The sequence below is a fragment of the Prinia subflava genome, chromosome Z, assembly GCF_021018805.1.
Source record: "Prinia subflava isolate CZ2003 ecotype Zambia chromosome Z, Cam_Psub_1.2, whole genome shotgun sequence".
NCBI classification, from domain to species: domain Eukaryota; kingdom Metazoa; phylum Chordata; class Aves; order Passeriformes; family Cisticolidae; genus Prinia; species Prinia subflava.
The window spans coordinates 3,373,888-3,396,835 of NC_086283.1; the positions used below are offsets into that span (position 1 = coordinate 3,373,888).

The window sequence follows — 22,948 nt, forward strand, 5'->3', positions numbered from 1 at the left end:
TGTTTTCCCTTGTCACATCCTGTCTTCTTTACACAGCATCACACAGTCCCTTTGAAACGCCTGCTCTTACTGCAAGCCTGACATGCACAGTTCAATCAAAACATTTGCTATTGTCTTTTGCCAGCTACAAACAAATTTCTGCACAAACACTGAAAAGGTTTAAAGGTTTCGACAGCCATCTAAAGCCGAGCTAACACGACTGTCAAAGAAAGGCGGTGTCAAACTGCTCGGCTTCCCCGCTACGACCCTGACTTAAAAAAGAAAAAGAAAGGCAAAGCAATTCACTCACACACACAGCAGAGCTCCTGGCAAGAGCTCACTGGCTATAAAACCACTGCTCTCACAAAATACTCGAAAGCAGAAAAAGCACACGAACATACAGAGATAAGTTTGAAAGGGTAACTTACATTATTTTTGAAAGACAGTGGGAAAGGACTGCTGTAGTTTCTTCGTTATTTTACACTGCTGTCGGCAGAGCAGACAACCAAAAAACTTCACCTAAAGAAATCCCTCCTTTTAATTCTCTCTCTCTCTCCCAATTAATTTACTCTGGAGTCTCTCAGCCTGAAGTGATTCGACAGCCAAAAGTTTATCCCCTTGTATTTCCGAATGATATGGCCGACTTTCCTTGGATACATACCAATGATGCAGTAAAAATAGACAAAAGTGGGGGGGAGGGAAGAAGCAATCTAGCTTGAGCCTGAATCTTCTTAACTCAGAGTTTTCTGTAAAAACTGCTCTTATGTCAGAAGATCCCCTTCCTACCCTAACTTGCAGAGCACTCAGTCATCCATCTGGTTTTCATAAACTGCAAATTACAGGGAAACCAGGGAACGTACACAGTCCAGTTTTAGCAGAACTCCCCAAGCATCAGCCTAATAAGTAACCTGAGGTACACAAAGGCTTTGAAAATAAACAGCTGGCCCCACGGCGCGCTGCTCTCCCGTCTGCAGATGCCTGACTGCTCCCCCAGGCAGCGTCCGGGCGCCCAGAACACCACCCACCCCTGCGGGAATTGGCAGCCGGGTGCCCACACTCCCCGCTGTGGAAACAAACAGAGCTTGCAGCCCTCCCTCGCTCCCAGCACCGCCAGCCTCTCTGGAACGGGGCAGGAAAATCCACTGCATTATATGAAATCGTTCAACAGTTTAGAAAGTAATTTGGAACAACCTGTTCTTTATAAACAGGGAAGTGAACGTCGATCCCCTTACATCCTCTAAATGCTTCCAGGTGGGAAGCAAACCTAATGTTTTGGTAAGTTTTGCTTTGCTTTGTTGGGTTTTTTTTCCTGCTAAGTCAACCCAGAGCCAGTGGACAGTTGCTGAATAGGGATCTTCTAGGGTGGTTCAAGTCATTCATTACCAGCATAAACATTTTACAAAAAATAGCAGAAGCAAAGTTTTGATATGCACCCCATGAAAGTCCATGACTCAAAGCCCCCAAGTCACCTTCAGCCTCTATTTTCATCTATTTAAAGGTCTAGTGCCCTGATTATAGTTAACTACCAAAGGCTTAAAGAGTCACCTATGTTTTTGGATACTTCATGGCTTTTGTGTCAGGACTGCTGACACAAGAAGATTCTTTTCCCAATTGAAAATCAAGGGAAAAAATTATGGTGGATAAAAAAAGTTTTGCCATTGCTTAAAATTAAAGTTGTTGTTATCTGTATGTTCCTTAAAATAACAAGTTTTATTTAGTTGTTAGTTTTAGCAGAAGACTTTTACAAGCTTTTCTTCTGGGAATAATCTTACTCTGCTTGAACAATGAGACTCTCTGAACAAGGCAGCTTTCACTAAAGCATCGGTGAATCAATACAGTGAATCATTAACAAAATAAAAACACCATTGTAAACGCTCTGCCTGAAAGTCTTGCACCTTGTCACTTGCTCAGTTTTTCATCTTCGTACAATCAGAATTGTGCTCATTGCCTATTCATTTGTACCTGGATGCAGAACTGACACAACTGGACTGTTAAAGCCAAAAGCAGTGACATGATTTTAAAATTTTTGAAAATTTAAAACAAGCAAACAACAACAACAAAAAACAAAACAACAACAACAACAAAACCAACAACAACACCAAACCCAAAAACCAAGGCTCTTTAAATCACTAGAAGCAAAGGAGGAAATTATGAATTAATTTTTTGTGTTTATTTTTACCTGTGTTGTCACAATTCCTTCCAGGAGTTGTATAACCCATTGAATAATTTCAGTCACATCAGGTAGAGATCCCAAAGGTATTATATTCCTACAGCTTTTGTGAAAGGCAGCTGTCCAGATGAGTCAAATACAATCTAGTGATCCAATGTAAAAGGGTACACATGAACTCAGCTGTATTATTAGACACCAGGGCACCCCACACAAACAAGAGGTCTATGAGAACAGATTCCATGTGCTCTACAGCTCAGCTGCTACCAAAGTTAGACAGCTTCACTTACATTCTAGCATTTTTCCTCTCTTCTTTTTTGTTCTCCTGTCAAGGTAGTAAGCAGCAAAACACACAAAATGCACAGATGTCAGCTGAACTAAACAACAGTAATTTTTAAAACAGCAATAAGCAGGGTTTGCTAACATTTGAGTTATTCTCCCACGTAGTAAACAAGTGGGGTGAACTGACTGCCTGACATCATATTCCTAGTGATATTTTCCATGATACCAAACAACCAGATACTTGTAGAGCAGACTTACAGGTTTGGGGACAGAAATTTATTTCATGGGCCACAGGAGAGTAGTCCTTGTGTGGTTTTCTGGGCATGCAGATCTCTCCCCACTGTACAAGGACAAGCTGAATGACTGTTATATTTGGATTAAGAATGCTTTTTTTGGTGAAACATGGTAATAAAGAGAAGAGTAAGTGGAAATAACCACATTCAGTTTGTGATGCTTTTGCTGACTGAATGTTTTTCCCCCAAAGAAGCAAATGCATTAATTCACACTGATTGCACAGGTGGTCTTCAATGTATCTGTTCTCTCAAAAAATCAGTCCATTTACATGAAAGGTGGCTTTCATAAATAGCAATTGCTCAAGAAAACATCAAGAAAATTTAAGATTCAAAAACAGTAGATCAATTTTAAATGACTCTTCATTTTCCAGGCTCTGGAGATCATTCTTACTAACTTTATTTCCTTCTTTTGTGTGTTTTTCACTTCTTCTTTTCTCTCATCCCTATGAGGTACCAGTATCCTACTGTCCATACATAGCTCCTGCCTCCAGACAGGCCAGCTGTGTGTCCTCTCACTGTTGCCTGGCTCTAAGGCATCATTTGATGCTCACATTCTCACCTTTTGTCTCCATGAATTATGGGGCAGTCAAGCACCATGTTCCTATTGAGCACAGGGAGCTTAGATTTCTAGAGAAATGGAGATGGAAGATGGTGAGAAAATTTACTCTGGAAAGCTTCATATAGGAAAGACTGCAACAAATAACAGATCAGATAGGAGAAGCAAGTTTCTAGGAGAAATGTCTTCTCAGAAAAATGGCAGCTTCCGTTTAGGATATTTTCAAATGCCAGCTACAAAACTACCCTGTTATTTTCCATATAAATTTTTCACCAAGATCAACTATGTTAGCAATATTAGTAGGAGAAGAGTGGAGTAGGCTGCAGCTTAGATACTGGTTATATTGATTATGTATCTTTATATGTAGATGCTTGAAAGGTTTTTTAAACACCACTGCATGGTCCTTAAAGCAAGGGAAAAGTGTCCCTCCTCAGTCAGTGTTGGACAGGTTGTGATACACAGGAGGTGGCAGAATATGTATCTCTCTTGGTCTGAACTCTGCTCCCATCTAGTGTGGTTGTATTGGAATCAACGCATTGCAAAGGTATAGCTGAAAGCAATCTGATTTTCAACCAGGTTTTTTGCAGCTTAAATACTCAGAGAGTGACAAGTGAAAGGTCTCCGTTTGGTGGAGCATGCACCTTCTATTTAATTTGAATCTGTGAAATTACCTAAATGGTAGAAGCTCAGGATGGTAGATTAACAAGCCTGGGTCTCACCACAGGTGTATGTTCACCTTTGGTTTTAACACTAGGCCACTTGGTGTAGTACTTCAAATAAGTTTATGCAGATTTCTAGTCGGTCACAACTCAAGCTCTAGATGAGTCATCTGATGCAAACAAGCTGGCAGGCTTTGTACCAACTGAAAAACCACAGATCTGATAAACTGAGACAAAACTACCCCTGGAAGAGTTCAAGGTGAAGCTTCAGTCCACCTAATGAAATAAAATAACGTTGATTTTGGCAGTGACAATAACTCATTTTTAAAAGACAGATTAGCTGTGACATTATGAATCATTTTATCACCAACATTTTAAAGCCAGCACACAGAACAGCTGCCTTGGGTCTGGGTTCAAATGCTGAACTTGTACTCAGTAGGTCTGTGTCATGTATTTTATCATAGCACTTCATCTTGCTGCCCAGTGACTTGAGTTTGGCAAAAGTCTGTCCCTCTCCAGAAACACACATAATTTTTAGCTGATCTTCCAAAGAGATATCATGTGATAATCCTTTGCTGCCTGCTCCAACTCTTAGATAAGAATGGGGCTGTTTCAGGCCTTTTAGTATTTTTCTCCATGATGTATGTATTTTGCTTTATAATGTATCACTTCTTTTCCACAGAAAGAACAAATGCAGCTCAGACAAAAACACAATGCTTTATTAACCTTGATGTCATCATTGGAGAGGCCCCAAGGCTGCTTCTGTTTTCACTATTGCCTGCAGTAGTCCCTGGCTGTCCCCAGAAAAAAAAAAAAAATGTGAGAATAAGCATAACTAAGCCACTTTTCCCATCACATCTCACTTACATCTGTGACTGCAGGGATCTAGGCTTGCCTGGGGCACATGAGCTTATTCAAGCACATTGGTGATCTTCCCTTGTAAGTGAAATGAAATGATGATTCCTTTTTCCTACCCAGAAGTCCGTAGCACAGGAGTTAATGGCTGGATACTTCATATTCTTTAAGCAACAAGTCAGCAAACACTTTGCAATGCATATGCCCCAGTGGTTTTTGTCAGGGAAGGTCAAATATTAGAAGATCATAATTTCAAAAGACAAATATTAAGCTGTTTTCAAAGACCCCTGTTCCCCTCTGAGAGCACCTTCACACTTCTCACACTGAGGCACCTGTTAGACTCCCTAGTGAACAGATACAGTTCACTGCCTGACAGAAAACTGCCCTGTGAAAAAATGCATCTATTTTCTGCCTGAGAGAGGTGAATTAGCTCATAGATGTCCACTGAGTGCTGCAGACATAGATTGGAGCAGGGAAAGAATGACAACTGCAACCAAATGCTCAAGCTTCTTATAAAAATATACCATATAACAGCAGGTAAGCCCCACACTCCTCCTGACTGTAATATTACTTCAAGGTCTTCAATCACACTTCTGTGGCAACCACATCTCTTAAATATGGGTATACACTCAGTTTGTGCCAGGCTCACACTTCTGCTCTGCACTGCTCTAAGTCATAGTTTGCTACTCTGTGAAATTAACCATCAGCACTGGCCCCTGTAAAATTGTACTGTCTCAGTATTACTGTTTTTCACAAACTTCCACTCATGTAAGCTTCCTTTCAAAAGCAAATATCCAGGAAACACTGATGTAAGACATTCTCATATGTCTGCATTCATGAAGAGTTCTGAACCAAAAGTAATGTGTCCAAATCCCTCCCTCTTTTTGTTTGAAAACATCATTCATCCAAGAATCAGAAATGTTACCATGTGACGGGTAACACAAAGAAATGTGCACATGAAGAATCACAGCAAACAGTTCAAAAGCAGCTCTGGGTCTGAAATTGGTTCACAAAATGTTTGTTGAATACTGGACACTTTGTTTGCAAAGAAAAATAGATAGAAAGGGCTACATTAAAAAAAAAAAAAAGGCAACAACAACAACGAAAAAAACCACAACACCCCGCCCCCCAACATGCTTATATATTTCTTGGCTTATATTTCTTTCTTTGACCTTGCCTGGAGCTATCCCCCTTTACAGCACACAAAATCTAGTACATGCCTCATTTACCCTGGACCTGTCCTACTTTCCTGCCTTCAAGTACAATAAAGAGGAAAAAGAAAGTATGTTGAGACCTTTGCACTGAAGAACCTGAGACTCCAGGGAAGAACAAAGAGCCTCCTGTCTCTCAGACTGCAAACACTGGGCTGTAGTGAGGAAGAGAGTAGAAGAGAATACAGCTAGGAGCAAAGAGCTCTGGGGAAGCTCTTAACGACTGAGATGCAGGGAGAACAAGCATCTTGAATGGCACAGAACATGGAGGTCCAGGAGGATGGGACATGGGAGGCCAGGGGAAAAGGGTGCCTCTAGAATAGGACAAGATTTGTGGCAGAAATGTGAAGAGGCTGTGAACTTTGAGAGTGAGGCAAGGGGCACGGGTGACAGGGAAAAGCTACATGCCCTCCCTACAAAGGCATGAGCTGGAGACTTGGACTAAGCAGGAGGGGCCTGAGGCCAGAAGACATTGCAAGCCAGAGTGAAAGGCTGACCAGCTTGAAGCTGAGCAGAGCTTTGGGGCAGGCAGGGAACAAGACTTTCTCGACTGAAACTATCCTTATCTACATACCCACATGCATATAAAAGACACTGTCCCTGCTCCATCCACATGCATCCTCACTTCTGCAGCCAGAGCCACATTAGCCCTGGCTCTGGCTCACACTTTCCCATCTGTATATTGGAATGTGACAGTATCATGTTTTCCATAGCCACTAGGATCCAAGGAAATGTTCTATGTAGCTCTAGATCCCCAAGTGTGAGTGTTGAGAATAGATTTCAAAGTGATAGAAGAGAGTGGGTTTCAGGAGAAAATTACTGGGAAAACAGAGAGAAGGAGACATTTCTTTAGACAGATGGTCTCATGAAGGCAATGTCTGAAATGTGCTGAAAATTCAGCTATTGCTGGAGTTGATATTAACCTCATGAAATACTTATCAACTTGCTCTTACACATTCGAAAACTAACTGAAATTAAGGCTAAAAGTATCACACTAAAGTTAAGCATCCCAGCCAGAAGCAGAAATTAAACCACACATATAGGAAAAGATTGTAATTCTCACAGTCCCATTTCAGTCCTTAAGTAACCAGCCTCTCTATTGCCTTCAGCAAGAGTTTTGCCAGAGTAAGATCTGCAGAATTCTATGCCAGGATATTAGTATAAAAATGTTAACTTTTGACAGTACATTAGGAGATTACATTAGGGAGCATTAGGTAAAGTGTCAACTGAAGATGCTGCATAAGGAGAAAGATGTCAAGAAGAAAACAAGCCAAAGTATGATTTCATTTTGTGAGAGAAATGGCAGTGCACTCCTTGAATTTTAACGCATACAATGCTTCTCAGTTTCACATGCTGTGAACGAGCAGTGATAAGAGGAAAAGGCTGATGACAGCCATGATAATTTTTTTAGACAGCAGCAACAAAGAAGAACACAGCAAGCTACCCTCTTTACCCTCTAATTTTATGCTACAAGCTAAAATTGCTGCTTTCTTAGACATTTTGGCAACTACACGGTCAAAAAGAAGGAAACTGAAATATTTAAAAGCGTCTTCATGGATGAAGAAACCATGCCATCTATAATATTTCCTGCCTACTTGAGCATATACTAGGATTCAATTTGCTGTCTGGGCTGGAGAGAGGTGAGCTAGAGAGAGAAATAAGCCATCTGGAGGCTACAATTAATATACCAGTATTGTATGTACCCTAAAAGAGGGTAGTTTGCACAACTGTGCCTTTTACACACTGTCAAAGCAAAGCAGCAATGCAGAGAGCCTGTTCTGTAAGCCAGTAATTCCAGTAAGAAGAAAGTTTGGGGCTTGTCAATGGAGTCCAAGGAAACATCTTCCCAGCATGAAAACAAAGCATAGCCAGTGCAAGTGCTGGAATGCCACTGAAGGTTGTTTCTTTCAGCATTGCTGGCTAGCACAGAGGCCAGATATGTCACACAGGAGGGAGACAGGTCAAAGGAACTGGTGGAAACTGGTAGATACGGATGATTTATAGACAGCACAGACCTGAAGACAACTTAGCCACTGCCATTCACTCTCTGTCCCAGGCAAGGAAGGTAGGGAATAATCCCTTTTTTCTCTGTCATGACACAAGTTTTCCATTGTATTTCAGGCAGGCCACATTACAGAATAAGACCTGTGGCAGATACCTGGTTGAGAGACTTCTCTATTCTCCTGGGGTGAATTTTGCAAATATAACCTGCCTAGCAATCCTTTTCTTTCCTAAGAGCAGTACCTTCTCGAGGTAACACCATCAAAATAAAAGGCACACATTAGAGGAAGATCGTCTGCTCTTAATGTATGAGTGAGATCTGTGTACTACAGCCCTGCTGCTTTTTTAACAGAAAAGGCTGCATGCTTAGTATTTTTCATGTGTTTAGAACCAACAAGTATGTTCCACTTTAGTAGCAACCAACATCCCTTATAAAGTATCTAATACCTAGGAAAAGGGATTTGGGGGAAAAAAAACCCAAAAAGCAAACAAACCCAAACAAACAACAAAAAAGAGCTTTCATAGGCATGGGTGAAAACTCTTTATCCCTAGGGAGACCTGAGTTCTGATAGTGAATGATTCACTATAGAGACCTGACTTCTGATAGTGAGTGATTTTACAGGGAAATCTATCCAAACCTGACAGAAGGCTGCTATTGCTTCTTTCAGACCCCCAGACGTTTTCCTGTTACTTGACAGTTCAGTTTCCTGGTCAGACTCAAGCAGCTGATGGGAGGGAGACACACACAATATTTCACTCACAGGCTCTCGCTTATCATAACCTTAATTATGTGTGTCAAGCATATAGGATGTATCAGCAGAGCACCTGCTTATAGTAAATCTTGAGGCAAAAAGTACCCTTTAAGCCTTCTGCTTTCACTAAAATTCAAATGCCCAGTGTCATGAATTAAAGCTCCAATAAGTCAAAACTCTTAGCACTCTAGAGTGCTTCCTTCCCAAGATATTGATCCATTTGGGGAGCTGGTCTGACATTCCCAAGGGCAGCGTAGGGGAAATACAGTGGATCTAATAATCTGGTAATAATAATCTAATAATCCGTGAGTATATTTGGAAAATATTGATAAGAGGTCACAGTTTCAGTCAACCCCAGCTGAATACCTTTCATTAAGTTCTGAACAACTGAACAATAGCTATATTACAAGTGTGCCTGCAGATTAAATACTCAGCCACGGGAAAGTGCTGGCAAATGCACCTACAGAACCAGAGAAAGAAAATGAACCACAGTAAGCAGTTCTATTTCCAGCTTCCTTGCAGATTTTATCTCCTTCTTTTGTAGATTGAGATATGCTTCTCTGCTTCCCAGGCCATCTGAAAGCTTTGTTAATGAGTATTAGTAAATAACTATGTTTTCACAAACTGCCTACCAGCTCAGAATCAAAAAGTGCAATTATAGCATATTCAGTTCAGAGCAGTTCTTTTATGAAAGATGTTGATTCAGCACCTTGTTTCAGCAAGCCCTGTAAATACATCCTCAAAATCATCTCTCTGGGAGGAAAAAAAATCAATTTTAATTTTCTGCCTGTTTACCCTGATGCAAATCAAACAGGCACAGTCTGCCCCTTCAGAGCCAGCCATGTTGTGCTGAGCTCGTGATGCACAAGGGATTTCTTTCTTTAGTCGAGAGACAGACAATGTGGTGAGCATATTCATTACTCCTAATTATGTACTGCAAGGGCACAGCACAATTCCTAGGTGTATGGTGTATCTCATGGCTTTCATTTAAGTACCGAGATCCTGCTTTCTTAATCTATAGACAAAACCCATCTTTACTAATCAAGGCTTAGTATCTATCTGCTGCTTAGTGCAACTGACTGAAACACTCTGGCTTGTATTCACAGCCTGGCACAGAAGCAGCTTATTGCAGTAATTAGCTTTAATTCATACACTACCACACATGCATTGTACTGCTGTAGAGAAGGCTCAGACTCAGAGCTGAACAACCATAGGCATCAAGACCCACCTAAAATGTACTAAGTACAACAGCTGCCTATAATTTGATCAGTGTTATCAGAAAGTTTCTGTCTAGCTGTCTCTTAGCCACTGCTTTCTAAACATAATATTGCTTGACTGCCCCTTTTCAATCACTGAATGATGCAGTCATTAATATCCTACAGGTGAGTAGGATTGTTGAGCCAAAAATTTCTGTACCAGGGCTGTCTGAGGAAGCTGTGCATTGCCACAAAACACAAGCAGTATAGCAGACAAAGGCACAACCCCCAAGGTATTCCCCCTGTTGGGTACATCCACAGGGTCCAAGCTAAACAAGCTGAAAGGAACGTGGCTTTGGATTTGTTTTTAATTTTTTTTTTTCACGAGTCAAGGCTAATGAAGATCTCATTGCAACTTATTTTCCCATGATTTTAAATAGAGGAATAATGAACATGCTTCTTTACAATGACAGCCACTTTTCTCCCCGTCATGTATCTTGAACTCACAGCCTGAGCCTCAGTTACCACATGAAATCTACACACAGACTTGCCTGAACTTCAGGAGCAGACTATTTCTGAGATTTTGCATGGTGGCCAGTTCTGACAGGGACATTAAGACTTTCTTTGCTAGTGTAAATGGTGAAAGAGGAAGTCTAAAATGTCTGTCAATATATGCAGTGCAGATATAAGTTGAAGAATACTGCCTAAACGGGCAATATCTGATTTCAATTTCTGAAAATTAGAAAAGGCATACTAAAGGTGCAAGAAGTCATGCTTATTCTGTCTCAGCAGTCTTTTGCTCTGTGGAGCTGTGAACAGTTCCCAATAACAATTTCCCGTCAACAAAGAGGACTGAAATCTCTGACCACGACTTTTTTTTCTATTGCTAGGTATGTATCTTCAAACCTGACAGCACCTATCAGCATTTTGAGGAGCATTTCTTTTATAGTATCTCATTTCCAGCCATTTCACACTTTTCCAAACCACACTACTCATGACTTTGCAAAAATTGCTGCTGCTTAAAACGAGACTGGATGGTCAAATACTGTAAATGCATCTAAAATTAAGAACTAGATGCAGATTAAATGTAGTGTGTATATATATATATTTTACATATATTTTTTAATATTTATATTTTTATATATATATATATATATATATAAACAAACCTCAACAATTTAGTAAGTTTACATGAGTTGTGTCCCTATTAACTTCTTCCCTTTTGCCTTCCAGGAAGGTCTCATTTGAGATTGAAATTGTGCGGTCCTTGCAGTAATGACTCTGCATACAAAGCAGCTGCTCTTTTACTTCAGACAAGAGGAAAATGCTTTAATGAATGACAGCAGCTACCTGCCTTGCTAAAACATGCCCTTAGTTTTATGAGAAAAGCCACAAGAAGACAGAAGGCTACTTACTAGTGTTCCATAGAGTCCAGGCGGCAGAATCAGAGGCTGAAATTCACTCTGATGAGAAGATTTAGCTCCCTGCAGCATTCAGGCGTCTGGTCCCATTACGGCCATCGGGCGGCTGAGTTAAAGGGTGGCCGTGCACAAACATAAACAGCTTGTCAGCACAAGCCAAAGAGGCGGGCCTGCCCTGCCAGCCACAATGCGAGCCAATGATTAGCTCCTTCTTCGCATTCTGGGTGTTCAAGATACTGCGTTTCATTCTTAAGCAGGGGAACAAGAGCGACTGACTGGGAAGGGCTAAGGCTTGACAGCTAGGTATTAAAATGCTTAAGGTGGAAGGAAAAACAAAAATCAATAGATCACTCCAGGAAAAGCACGTATTTGCTGTATATTCATACAAATACTTCTAGGGAGCCCACAGGCATCTCCAATACACTGTTTCTTTTAGGTCAATCAAACATACAAGCAAACAAAAGACCTCTAAACTAATTTTTTTTCATATTCACTGTATAGAAGTTTCACTTGCAAAGTCTCTAATTTTAATTCTCTCCATCCTTTTTTCTTATTCTCATCCTTCCTAACATGTTTTATCTGCTTTATTTGCTAACAGTGGCATTTCTCACTTCTCTGTCATAAATGTCTTACTTTGACCTTCTTGACCTGACCCCCTAACCTTTATTGATCCTCCTAGGATTGCTTCTCTTCGCCTCCATCTTAACTGCTTGTTCTTTGGGTCCTGATCTCCTGGAAAGAGCAGAGTCACAACAGAGGCACCTTAGAGTAAGTTTCTGTGAGACAACCATGTTATTCTAGCAAGCTATTGCTGTCAAAAGTGGAGGTGTTAAGTCTTCCTTCTCTTCAGCACCACACTATACCCTCCTTGTCTCTCCTCCTTTCAGGGAAAGGTAATGTAGCACAGAAGCAAATGCTTATCTTACTGATTTTAACACAGAGACAAAAGAGGTATTGCATGGAGTGAATACTCCCTGAAATATAAGCTCCTTCTGATCTTGCCTCAGTCATCTACGTTCCTACCTGTGTCTGCCCAAGTTCCTCTCTCCTTTGTTGTTTGAATTGAGTTGCTCCTAGTTAATTGAATATCCTGCCTACAGCCGCTGATCCCATTTCATCCCAGTTCTGTCCTAGTTTCTCATGTCTCTAGTTTGGCTGTGAGGCCCGTCTGCCACCAAAATCTGTTTCATCAAGTGTTTTATAATAACTCCCTACATAAATACCATGCTTTGTGCTTCAAGCCTCAGGCTTTTTGAGCTCTTTTTTGCTTTGGAAACAACTAAAATCCTCCTTTAAAACGATGTCATCTTTTTGGCTTTCACTGTTTTTTCTCTGACCTTTCTGGTTAAATCTCTCAGCATCTACTCCACCCTCTCTCACACTCCCAAAGGCACTCTACTTCTTGTTATATTCTATCCAGGTTTTACTATTTGCTTGTGCAGGCTCCTGTACCACTTTATGTCAGTGATTTATGAGTATCCATTTGTATTTTTCAGCCTTCTGCTTTTCTCCAGTCCCATATTTCACCCTGTGTTTTAGGCATATTATATGAAATGCCCTGACAACTCCTAATTTTAAGATCCTTTTTCTGGGGTCAAATTAAAGCAATTCAGTCACACTTCATTCCGTGTAGTCTTGGCACAAGTGGTTTCTTTCCACCTCTGCTTTGATAAAGGAGCTGAACTCCCTGCAGAAGCAGATGCTGAAGTTAACACCTCGTTCAGATGGGCGGGCGTATCGCAGCTCTCTGCTTTTGCTGACAGGCTGCACAAGAGTTCTGGCACAAAGCGCTGCATCGCAATGTGCTCGGGTCACGTTTGCAAGTTTTTCTTCACAGTGAGACGTACTAGGCACGTTCTTCAATGACATCTCAGATTCTGATGCAATTGCACAGCTTCATCAGTTGCCACCCAGGTACATAACATACAATGCATCTACTTTTGCCCAGATTTCTCACTCAGTCAGTGCTATCCATACCAACACCATTATTTTACCAGCACTCTCTTCTAGTATTTTTAACATGTAAATCTCTGCCCAGGTCCACTGTGTGATCACAGTATATGATTAATTATTTTGATTATTGAGCCTGGACCTTATTCTCAATGCACCTGCATTAGTTTCATCAAAAAAAATCAGCAGCTGAGGTGATCTTTTGTTACACAGTCACATTGCCTGCACCTCCATGAAAGCCACGATTTCATGTCCTGAGCTTCAAGGCCTTTTCAGAGTTTCTCCTTTCTTACTGATCCACTCCCACAGCTCTCTTCATCACAAGGCCCGGCTTTTCAGCTTTCTCTCTTCCTTACAAAGCTCTCTTTTCTTACCTTGTCTTCTAGGGCAGAGAATGCCCTACTTCATCAAATCAAATTACCTAATTTTCTTTTCTACAATCTACATGTCACAAAATATAGAAATAATGTATCAGAGTGAGAGTAGGAGAAAAAATGAATAGGTGAAAAGTCATTCAAGGAAGAGAGATGTTTCATTAGTGTATATAAAATATATGTGCTACAAATCTTCTACCATCAACTATATATTGCATGTTATGCACCTTATGCTCTTAGATTTTTGTATGGAACAGGATAGGCATGAAAAGCCCTTGACAGATCTGGATCAAGTGCCCAAACGCTGTACATGATATTGTGAAAAGGCTGCTATGAAAAGACTGTTTGTAGATGTACAAGAGAAAGCAAGCTAGCTACTGCATCTCTGACTCCCATGGAAATTCATTTAAGATGCTAATTCAGTGTAGCCACAAATAAAGAAACAAAAGAGAGAGCAAGAATGTACTGATTTAGAGGACTTTGTTGAAAGGGCACACTTTAGACAAAGTCACCCTGGGTGCCAACTGCTGTGACTTCAGTCACAGCATTATGCCAAGGATGAAGCTGCCTCTTTGTCTTTAAGCCTTGTATGACATAGGAAAATTGCTACCAGCACTGCCAACAATACCAATCCAGGCACCAGCTAAGTGTGATGGCCAAGCTGAATTAATAACTTACTTTTATCAAAAAGCCTGTCACCCTCTCTCTTTACCGCCATTCCCAGCTGCACAGGCCTGCTCCTCTCTCACAGGTGTTGCAGGAATAGTGTGAAAGCTCACAGACTAAATTTGTGTTGCTGGATATGTCTTTCAGACAGGTTAATGATCTGACTTAATATCCCTGCCATGTTAAGCACCTGAAGCGCTAGCGAAGGGAAAAAGCAAACACATGTGGCTGAAGACAGAGGGGGAAAAAGGCAGAGACCAGAATCAGCACTTTTTTTTTTCATATGCAAAATATGGCTGTCATCCCCAAGAAGCTACCATTTATTCTGGGGTGAAACTTAAAACCATGACCCCCAAACCCACACCATTCTTAAACACAAGTTCCCAAAACCTGATGAGTCCCTTCCAGCTCAGCATACTCTATGATTCTATGATATGATTCAGCAGAATTTTGCCCACTCCCTCGGCTGCAGGCTCCATGGGGAACATTTTGATTCTGTCCCTTTCATATTACCATCCATGCATCTGGCTTCTACTATTTATTGTTTGCTTTCCAAACCTGGCGTTTTTTTTACTATTTTGTGGCCTCAGCCCACCCTCACTCTGCCTTTTCTTCTCAAAACAAGCTCAGCTGCATGCTATTTTGCCTGCTCTTTGTATCTCCCTTTGGGGTCAACAAAGAACCTCAGGCCTCCTGAGGTTCAGGCTGACCAGTTTGTATCTACATTGCTGCCGGGAAGAAACCTACCCTGGTTCTCTCGCAGAAGCCACGGATGCTGCAGAATGGGGTAGAGCGAGATTCTACTGGCCTGCTTTCACTTATGAAGTGGGTTACAAGTTATTCCCAGAAAACACACAAGCTCAAGCAATGGAAGTCATCAAATAGTAATAAAATAAGTGAAGCTGAAATGTCTCATTTTCATGCTAAAAAGGAAAACAAATGGCAGAAATGGGAAGGGGAAGAGATCGTATGGATCACAGATACACACACTAATGTATGAGACTGCAATCAGTGGGAACCTGGGCTTAGTCCCAGCTCAGACCATGTGCATTTTGAACTTTGAGCTCTTGGACAACTTCCTAAATAGATTGCAAGTGACACACTGTGGAACTATTTAACCCTTTGGTGCCTCCTGAGGTGTAGCAAATGCTAGAAGACTCTCTGGGGATGTGTCTAACCCCTGGAGGCCACACAGACTATTAGGACCTAGCCCTATGCTCCAAATGGCTTAAGTGAAACATCTTCTGTCAGCACCTCTTTTCATGGGTCCCTACACAGAAAGATCAGGCTTACAACTACTCTTTCCTGTGCTGCTGAACAATTGCTGAAATCTCCCCCTAACATGCCAGCTTTCCATCCAGAATCTGCCTGTCTTCAAGACAGAACAGTTCCTTACACCTCATCAGTAATGCTACGCCAAGGATCAGATCAAACAGAGATACCTGCCTCAAACAGAGATACCTGCCGCAACTTAATAGTGTAAATAACACCACACTGAACCAAGAGACCTGCTTCTCTGCTTCACAGGAGTGGAAAAGAGGCAGAGTATTATCAAATTGTAACTGTAACTAAAAATACAATTATAGGATTAGGAGCTGTGCAGAAAGAAACAAGAGTTATGCAGCTGACGTACATCAACAGCTGTCATGACTATCACTGATGTTCTAGTTAGATCTGCACTATGAAATCACTGTGAGTGATTTCATTTTTTATAACTCTTTGTAAAGTGGTAATATTATGTCTTATCTATTTCACAGAAGTTCTGTGAAATGTATCCATACATTTACAGTTCTTTGAGGCTTTCACTGAAGACATTTCAGACACACAAACTGTTTTTATTTTCACTATTGCCTTAAGACGTATATCCTTTGAAAGCAAATAAACAGGATAACTACTTTGGCAAGGTCAGTTTTCTTTTAATTTCCTACCACCTCAAAAATCACTCATTCCAATCACAACACAAATCCACTAATAAAAGTAGATGTATCTCCAAAAATACATGCACTGTGGATAAAGGTTAACTTTGGCCCTATAGTGCACAGTAAACCTACAAGCTGAAAGTACACCTAAGCAAGTTTTCTCCCTAGCTTCTTTGTGTCTCATTTCCTGGCGAGAGACGTTTCACAGCCCTCAATTGCCACAGAGTTCAGAGGAGGCCTTTCAAGTACAAACTACTCTTTGCATATGCCCTTCATTCCCCATTCAGTTGTGCTCTACCTTATTTGCAGACCAATGGCCTCAGTTCTTATCTTGCCTGGAATTTGGTAGTCAGAGTTTTTAAGCCTTAAGGTTTTTCTAGACAGGACTGTGACAGCAAGGTAGCAAGAAGTATCAAAGTTGCCTCTGAAGTGTCTGTCTAATGTGCTGTTAATATCTGTGCTGTTAAAGCAGGAGAAAACTCAGTCAAGAAAAGCAAATTAGCTGTCTTGGGCACCATGCTGCCATAACTGGCTTCTATATCCAAGCCGGCTGTAAGCTACCTTAAGCCTTGCTATACTACACTGCAGGCATTTCTCAGTGAAATTCTGTGAATTAATCTAGACACATTTGAATTCCACTGTTGTTATGCACTTCTAGAAGGGTTCTGCAAACAAAGCTGAAACACCTCTTATCTCTGATTAGGTTTAGAGTCCAAAAAATATTTTAGAAGGACAAATGCTTTAGCTTTGGAGCAGACCTACATTCAGAGTGTCAGGTATGCTGACAAAGAGAGCCAAAAAAGAGCCACAGACCCAGCAGCACATCCACCCTCATTTCAAGATGACTTGTCTCCAAGGAATGCTTTCCTATAGCATAAACATTTCCAGTGGTATTGTAGGAACTGACAGATTCCTTATTAGGTATGGCCTTTGCAATGTGGGCTTTGTCACAAAGAAAAAGATATCGCCTCTCTAGTTTCTCATACTTCTCTGTGGGTTATGTTCTTGCCCACACAGAAGAACTCAAGGGAAACATCCAAAGGAACTCTTTTGTGCAGACCTTGCTGTTGTACAACAAACAGACAGTATTAATTAGAAGACTGCCTTCAAGATAACTGTGCCTTCTGCTCCCATAAGAAACCCTATTCATTGTGAACTCGGCAGCAAATATTCCACTTGTTTTCTTGGCACAGAGCCAAATTCCTGCATCAAATAGAGCAAAGGATGCTCAGAGACCAAGAGGGTTTTGCCCATCACAGGAAAAATGCTCAGATTAGCGATGCAATGACCTTGGTTGAAAGAAAGCACTTTAATAGATGCCTTTCTGTCAAGCATATGAGAACTCCTGCTGATTTCACTGTCACATCAATGAGGTCAGCCATGGATTTATCCAGGAACTAAAAGGAATTAACTCCCTTCACACATACACACCCCCTGAATAATGGCCAAAGCGGTCTGTGCCCAGTGGTGCAGATGTGACTTGTCCCTCCCCTCTCTCAGTGTGGATCAGGAGTTTACCTCTCCTTGAATGAGACTACTGATGCATTTTATGCCTTGTGGCTGAATTGGAGTGAGTGGGATACAAAAAAACCCCGCTATACCCAACTTACTTCTACATCCCCTTTTTACCCAGCAAGCCTAGACAAAGTGTGCTAGTTACAGAGCATGCAGAAACATCTAAATAATTTAACTGCTGGAAATTGCAGAGGCACAACAAAGGTCAAAATCATTCATTTAGACAAAGAAATCCAAAGAGGTGGTGGTGTGTCCTGTATAAGCCTTTAAGAAAACACAACAGTCCAAGTTTTCAGTATCCTCATATAAAAGGCTAGTACGAGGAATTTTAATGAATTCCAGGTGCTCTCAAGTCAAGTTCCTTATGACAAGTTCCTCATATCCCCACAAAAAACAGGGACATACTAGTTTTCAAGCAAAGCTCTGTTATAAAGGTATTCTGAGCAACAGGAGAGGAAAAGAAGACCGTTAAAGATACTACTACAAACCTCAGCCATGCAGGAAAACTCAATTAAAATATAAAAGTCCCCTTGACCCAAGCAGTAAAAAACCTAAACTTGTCATGTAATCAGAACCAAACCACATCCACATCTGGATTAAATTATGCCATAACATTTTACAGCAGCCTAAGAAAATGGAACTGGGGGTCAAAATAATCCTAGAATAATTCTTCAGTCAATCACACATATCAGAATCTGGGTAAGAATGGATAACAGAAAACATCAACAGACTGAGCATACAAAGGTTCTAATTAAAGGCATTAACAACAACAAAGAAGTCCATAGACAAATGGCTCACTTGAGAGTGATACCATCTACCCCCAAACTTCGGTATGGTCTACAAAATTCAAGCAAAACTACAAAAGTAATGTATACTGAAAGGATGTAATATCTGCTCACTGATTTGAAAAGAAATGGAATTCATGGAATACTAGACTTCAGAAATACATATTTTCTTATGAATTCTACACATATTTAAAACAAATTCTCCATAAGAAAGTATTTATAAGAGATTATATGTTTATACAGTAACTGTAAATTACAGGGAGAGATATTATAAGAACATACCTGAAATTAATATGAAAGTATAACGGATATATAATTTAATTATTTATTCAATGTGAGGATAAAACCAACCAAAATAATTTTTCTTTAAATTGAAAACAAAAAAAAATCTAGATAAGTTTCTTGCAAATGTTAACTGAGGAGAAGAAACTTTCAAAAGAAGTCTTTTGAATTATTACCTAGCCAGAAAAGACACTTGGGGATATTGTAAATTCGAGCTCAAGCAAATAAATAAAAATGTATCTGCAAAAGCAGTCCCAATGCCAAAAAAGTGCCAATTTGCATTTGCCAATGCAAATGTAGCAATGCTACATTTCCTGAAAATATGTAGCATGAAATAAAATTATAATCTCTATAATCTGCATCTGGCATTACTATGGTATTTTTATAGTAATATGAAATCAGTTCCATGTCAGTCTGGGGTTTTTTTCCTATTTGATACAGTCTTTTATGAAAAAAACCACAATTTCTTCCAGCATTCATTCTCCTTATTGATCTGTTCTGCCTCATTCCCTGACTAAGGCTCTCCTGATTCTGTTAAAACAGCCAGAGCTGCCCAGCTGCAACACAGTGCTCCACCAGACCCTTTGTGTTGACCAAGGCTACAACAGGGATTAAATTATAGCTCACACACTGTGATTCTATTTTGCATGCAAGGAACAAAATCTGTGTGAGGTAATACTGCATAGTACCCAGGGTCTGCATGAACAGCAGTCCTTGAAACTTTGTGTGCATTCATTCCCTTGTGCTTTTCTGCATGCTTGTGAAGGTCAGCAATGTGGCACATTTAAAGGAGGCTTCTTGCATTGAAGGGATTGTTGTTTGCTCTTGGTTGCTTTCTGACTCAAGCTCAAGCTGACACAGACCTCACAGGAGGACGCAATGATTATTGCAATGTAATTGCTAAAATTCAGCAATTGCTCAGATTAATGCAGTTATTGTAAAGCTATATTTCCAGGTCATTTTAAGGTCAGGTGAAAGGCAGCAAAAACTACAAGTCAGCCAGAAAGGAAGCTTATCTTGAATTCATTCCACTGACATCCATAGATATGATGATATCTTAAACCAAACACATGTGATCCCCTTGATAGTCCAGAGGATTCAGGAACATTGGTGTCCACAATACAGAATAACAGATCACATGTGTTCTGAAAAGCAAATATTCTGCAGAGACAAAATTTGTTTAACTTGTGAATGAGGGAAAAAGTTAAACTTTCTCAGCAGCATTTCAAAAAATGAAACTGAAGATGGTCCAGTCTTACTTCTTTTCACTTCCTCATCCACAGTAATTTCACACTGTAATATCAAGTACCAATATCATTTTTTAGAAGAGGAAGACCCCACATTTAATACCATCCTCAACAAAATAAATTACCATTCTGGATATTTTTCTAAGAAATCTTGTTACAGCTATACTTAGGAACCTCCTTGCTACACAGAGGTATGAATGCCATGATGTTTGCCCAAAGCTGAATTTTGTCAATTGTGCATTTTAATACTGTACTGTATAAGCATGGTAACTTTTTATTTCTCCATTAAGTGAGTCTATTTCAGCTGTTAAGAGATTGACAATCTTTACTGGCTAGCGTGAAATTTTTCATGGTAGATGTCTGCCACATTAAAAAAAACCCAGCCAAAATAATTGAGTTACTTATGAGAACAAGATTAAGAAAAATCAGATTGCTTTGCATGACAAAAATTCAGGTGTCTTTATTTGAGAACTATGAAAATCCTCAGCTTTTCAGTAGGAGCCTGGATACTAAACAATAGGGAGAGGCTTTAATCCAGACAATGACTTTTTTAACATCACATGAATATGTACATTAATCTCACTGTGGCCCAATGCATACTCACTTGGGAGATGAATTCTTTTGTGATACAGGCAGCCTGTTTCTGTCCTTCCCTTTGTGTAGCATCCCTTAAATACAAACCTTGCAACAGAGTAAGATAGTAAACCATACACATCCAATCCAGTTCAATGAAAGATGATAGAATAAATTCACAAGGCACTGAAGGAAACTCTGGTATGAGGATAAATATTCCCATAGGCAACTTTCTCAGAAGACATACTGTCTTACACTAACTCCCCAGCATGAAATGCTGCTGGTTTTATTGCATACTGTACTATTGCTTCACTATTCCTTCCTGATTACAGCTATGTTAGCTAGCTCAAGACCTCACTGTGGTCAAGAAACGTGCTTTGCAGGTGAGCAATAGTGGAAGGTCTTGGTCTAGATAAAGCCAGTGGAATCTATTCAGTGAATGACATCAAGTGAACAGAACAAAGAGACTGCCCTGTCACTGTATTCCTCCAGGCTGGCTCTTAGTGTGATCATACTTTGGCTGCAGCAAATAAAATGGCCAACAATTGTTAGCAGCAACAATTAAGCCATTCATTGTGCCTTTTGCAGAATGATGGATGGAGTTTCTTGTACCATCCTCACCCCAGCTGCACTCTTTGCCAACTCCTCCTTCATGGAAGTTGTGCGATTTGAGCATCTGTTCTGAATCAACAGATAAACAAAGTGCTATGGACTATGGTATGTACACATACTCACTGACAAATAGTCCCGTGAAGAGACAGCGATGCACTGACCTAGAGAATTGCACTGCCAGTGTGACAGGCACCCCTGTACCTACTTTTAATTCCCATACCAGATGAAAGCAATCAGCTGAAGGGATCTCTTTATAAAGACACTCTTATTAACACCTTTATTTAGATAGTTCACCAGAAGCACAGATGACATAATGATGTTGTACTACTTGTTGCTCAGACAAAACCCAAACTTTCCTCAGTGACAAACAGAGGGGAAGAATATTTACAGGAAAATGCTTTCCAGATGATGGAGTCAGACTAGTGTGGGGTCTCTGCTGCTCAAGGATCTCAGCTATGTTTTCCCAGCTCCATAAATCATAACATCAGCTCTGGTTTCTCTTAGGGTTAGCTGGCTGAAGAACAAGGAACATCAAAAATACCTTTTTTTTTTTTTCTGCTCTCCATAGCATTTGCACTCAGATGTGTCTATCTGTCCTCACAACTTCAAGAATAAAGCAAAGAAAAACCTTTCAGAAAACATTTTAAGGACAGAACCAATTTTAAAAAGCATTACTGTAAGCCAATGGCAAGGGCTTTTGTTGCCACAGAAGGACAAACTCATACTTCCCAAGAAACAGAAGTGTTTTACATGGTGGTCCTCCCCTACATGTACTCTCTGATGCTGAACAACCTATGAACATTTATGGAAAAGAAGGAATTAACTACAATTATTTCAGTGCATGAATCATCAAGGTCAGAACCAAAGCAAATTATCAAGTATCCTGATAATTACAGTGAAAATAATGAATTATTTTCTCATCAATAATTATTGATTCCTAGAAGACCTCTGATGTCATAGCATGCTATTCATTACAAGCGTTATATAATGGCATCTATGTTACAAACTTCACTATGTTAACTCTCAACATGTTCCTAAAAACAAAAGAAAAGCTGAACAAATTCTATATTTCTCATTTTAAAGCATACAGTACTAATTTTGTAGAGAGAAATAGTACTTTGGCCATTCCACCTAGTAGGGACAGTGATGGTTGGAAGCCCATTTGGGGTAAAATTTTGCCATGGGAATATGCAGTATGAGTTGCATTCACTTTTAGGACGGCTATGTATAGGTCCAAGGTTAGTAAGTATATTGTCCTGGGAACTCCAAACATACTGAAATAATTTGGGTGTTAGTTATCTAATTCTTTAATCAATTTTCAGCCTTGTTGCTTTACCTTACATAGCAATTACCCTGACTTTTACATAGCAATCACTACTGACTAATTTAAAATCTGAGGGCCACAGATACTGTAGCAAAGCTATTGCAACCTATGGATTTCAGGTATGTCAATAGGGCAACACTCAGAATGCCAAGGGAGTTTATGTCAACTTCCTCTTTCAAAAAGCTAGCCATGACATCCAGTAGGATCTACTCCTCTGCATTCTGCCATAATCACTTATTTCAGTGAACTTATTTCTGAAGAAGAATGGAAGCTGGTTCCTTACAAGGTATTCAACACAGACAGCTCAATATCAGTCTGCAAACTCTCCA

General features: G+C 40.2%; 1 protein-coding gene across 4 annotated transcripts in view; it reads right to left on the reverse strand.

Annotated features, from left to right (window-relative positions):
* Window positions 1-11,511, reverse strand: part of LOC134563799 (tripartite motif-containing protein 2) — a 69,964-nt gene extending 58,453 nt beyond the window's left edge. For 2 of the 4 annotated variants that reach the window (XM_063422074.1, XM_063422073.1), the window contains exon 1: window positions 408-935. The gene's annotated coding sequence lies outside the window, so the exon portion shown is untranslated. Of the gene's footprint in view, window positions 1-407; window positions 936-11,366 lie in introns of those variants that run through there. The other 2 variants (XM_063422071.1, XM_063422075.1) reach the window with 2 other exon arrangements.
* Between the last annotated feature and the right edge of the window lie 11,437 nt (window positions 11,512-22,948).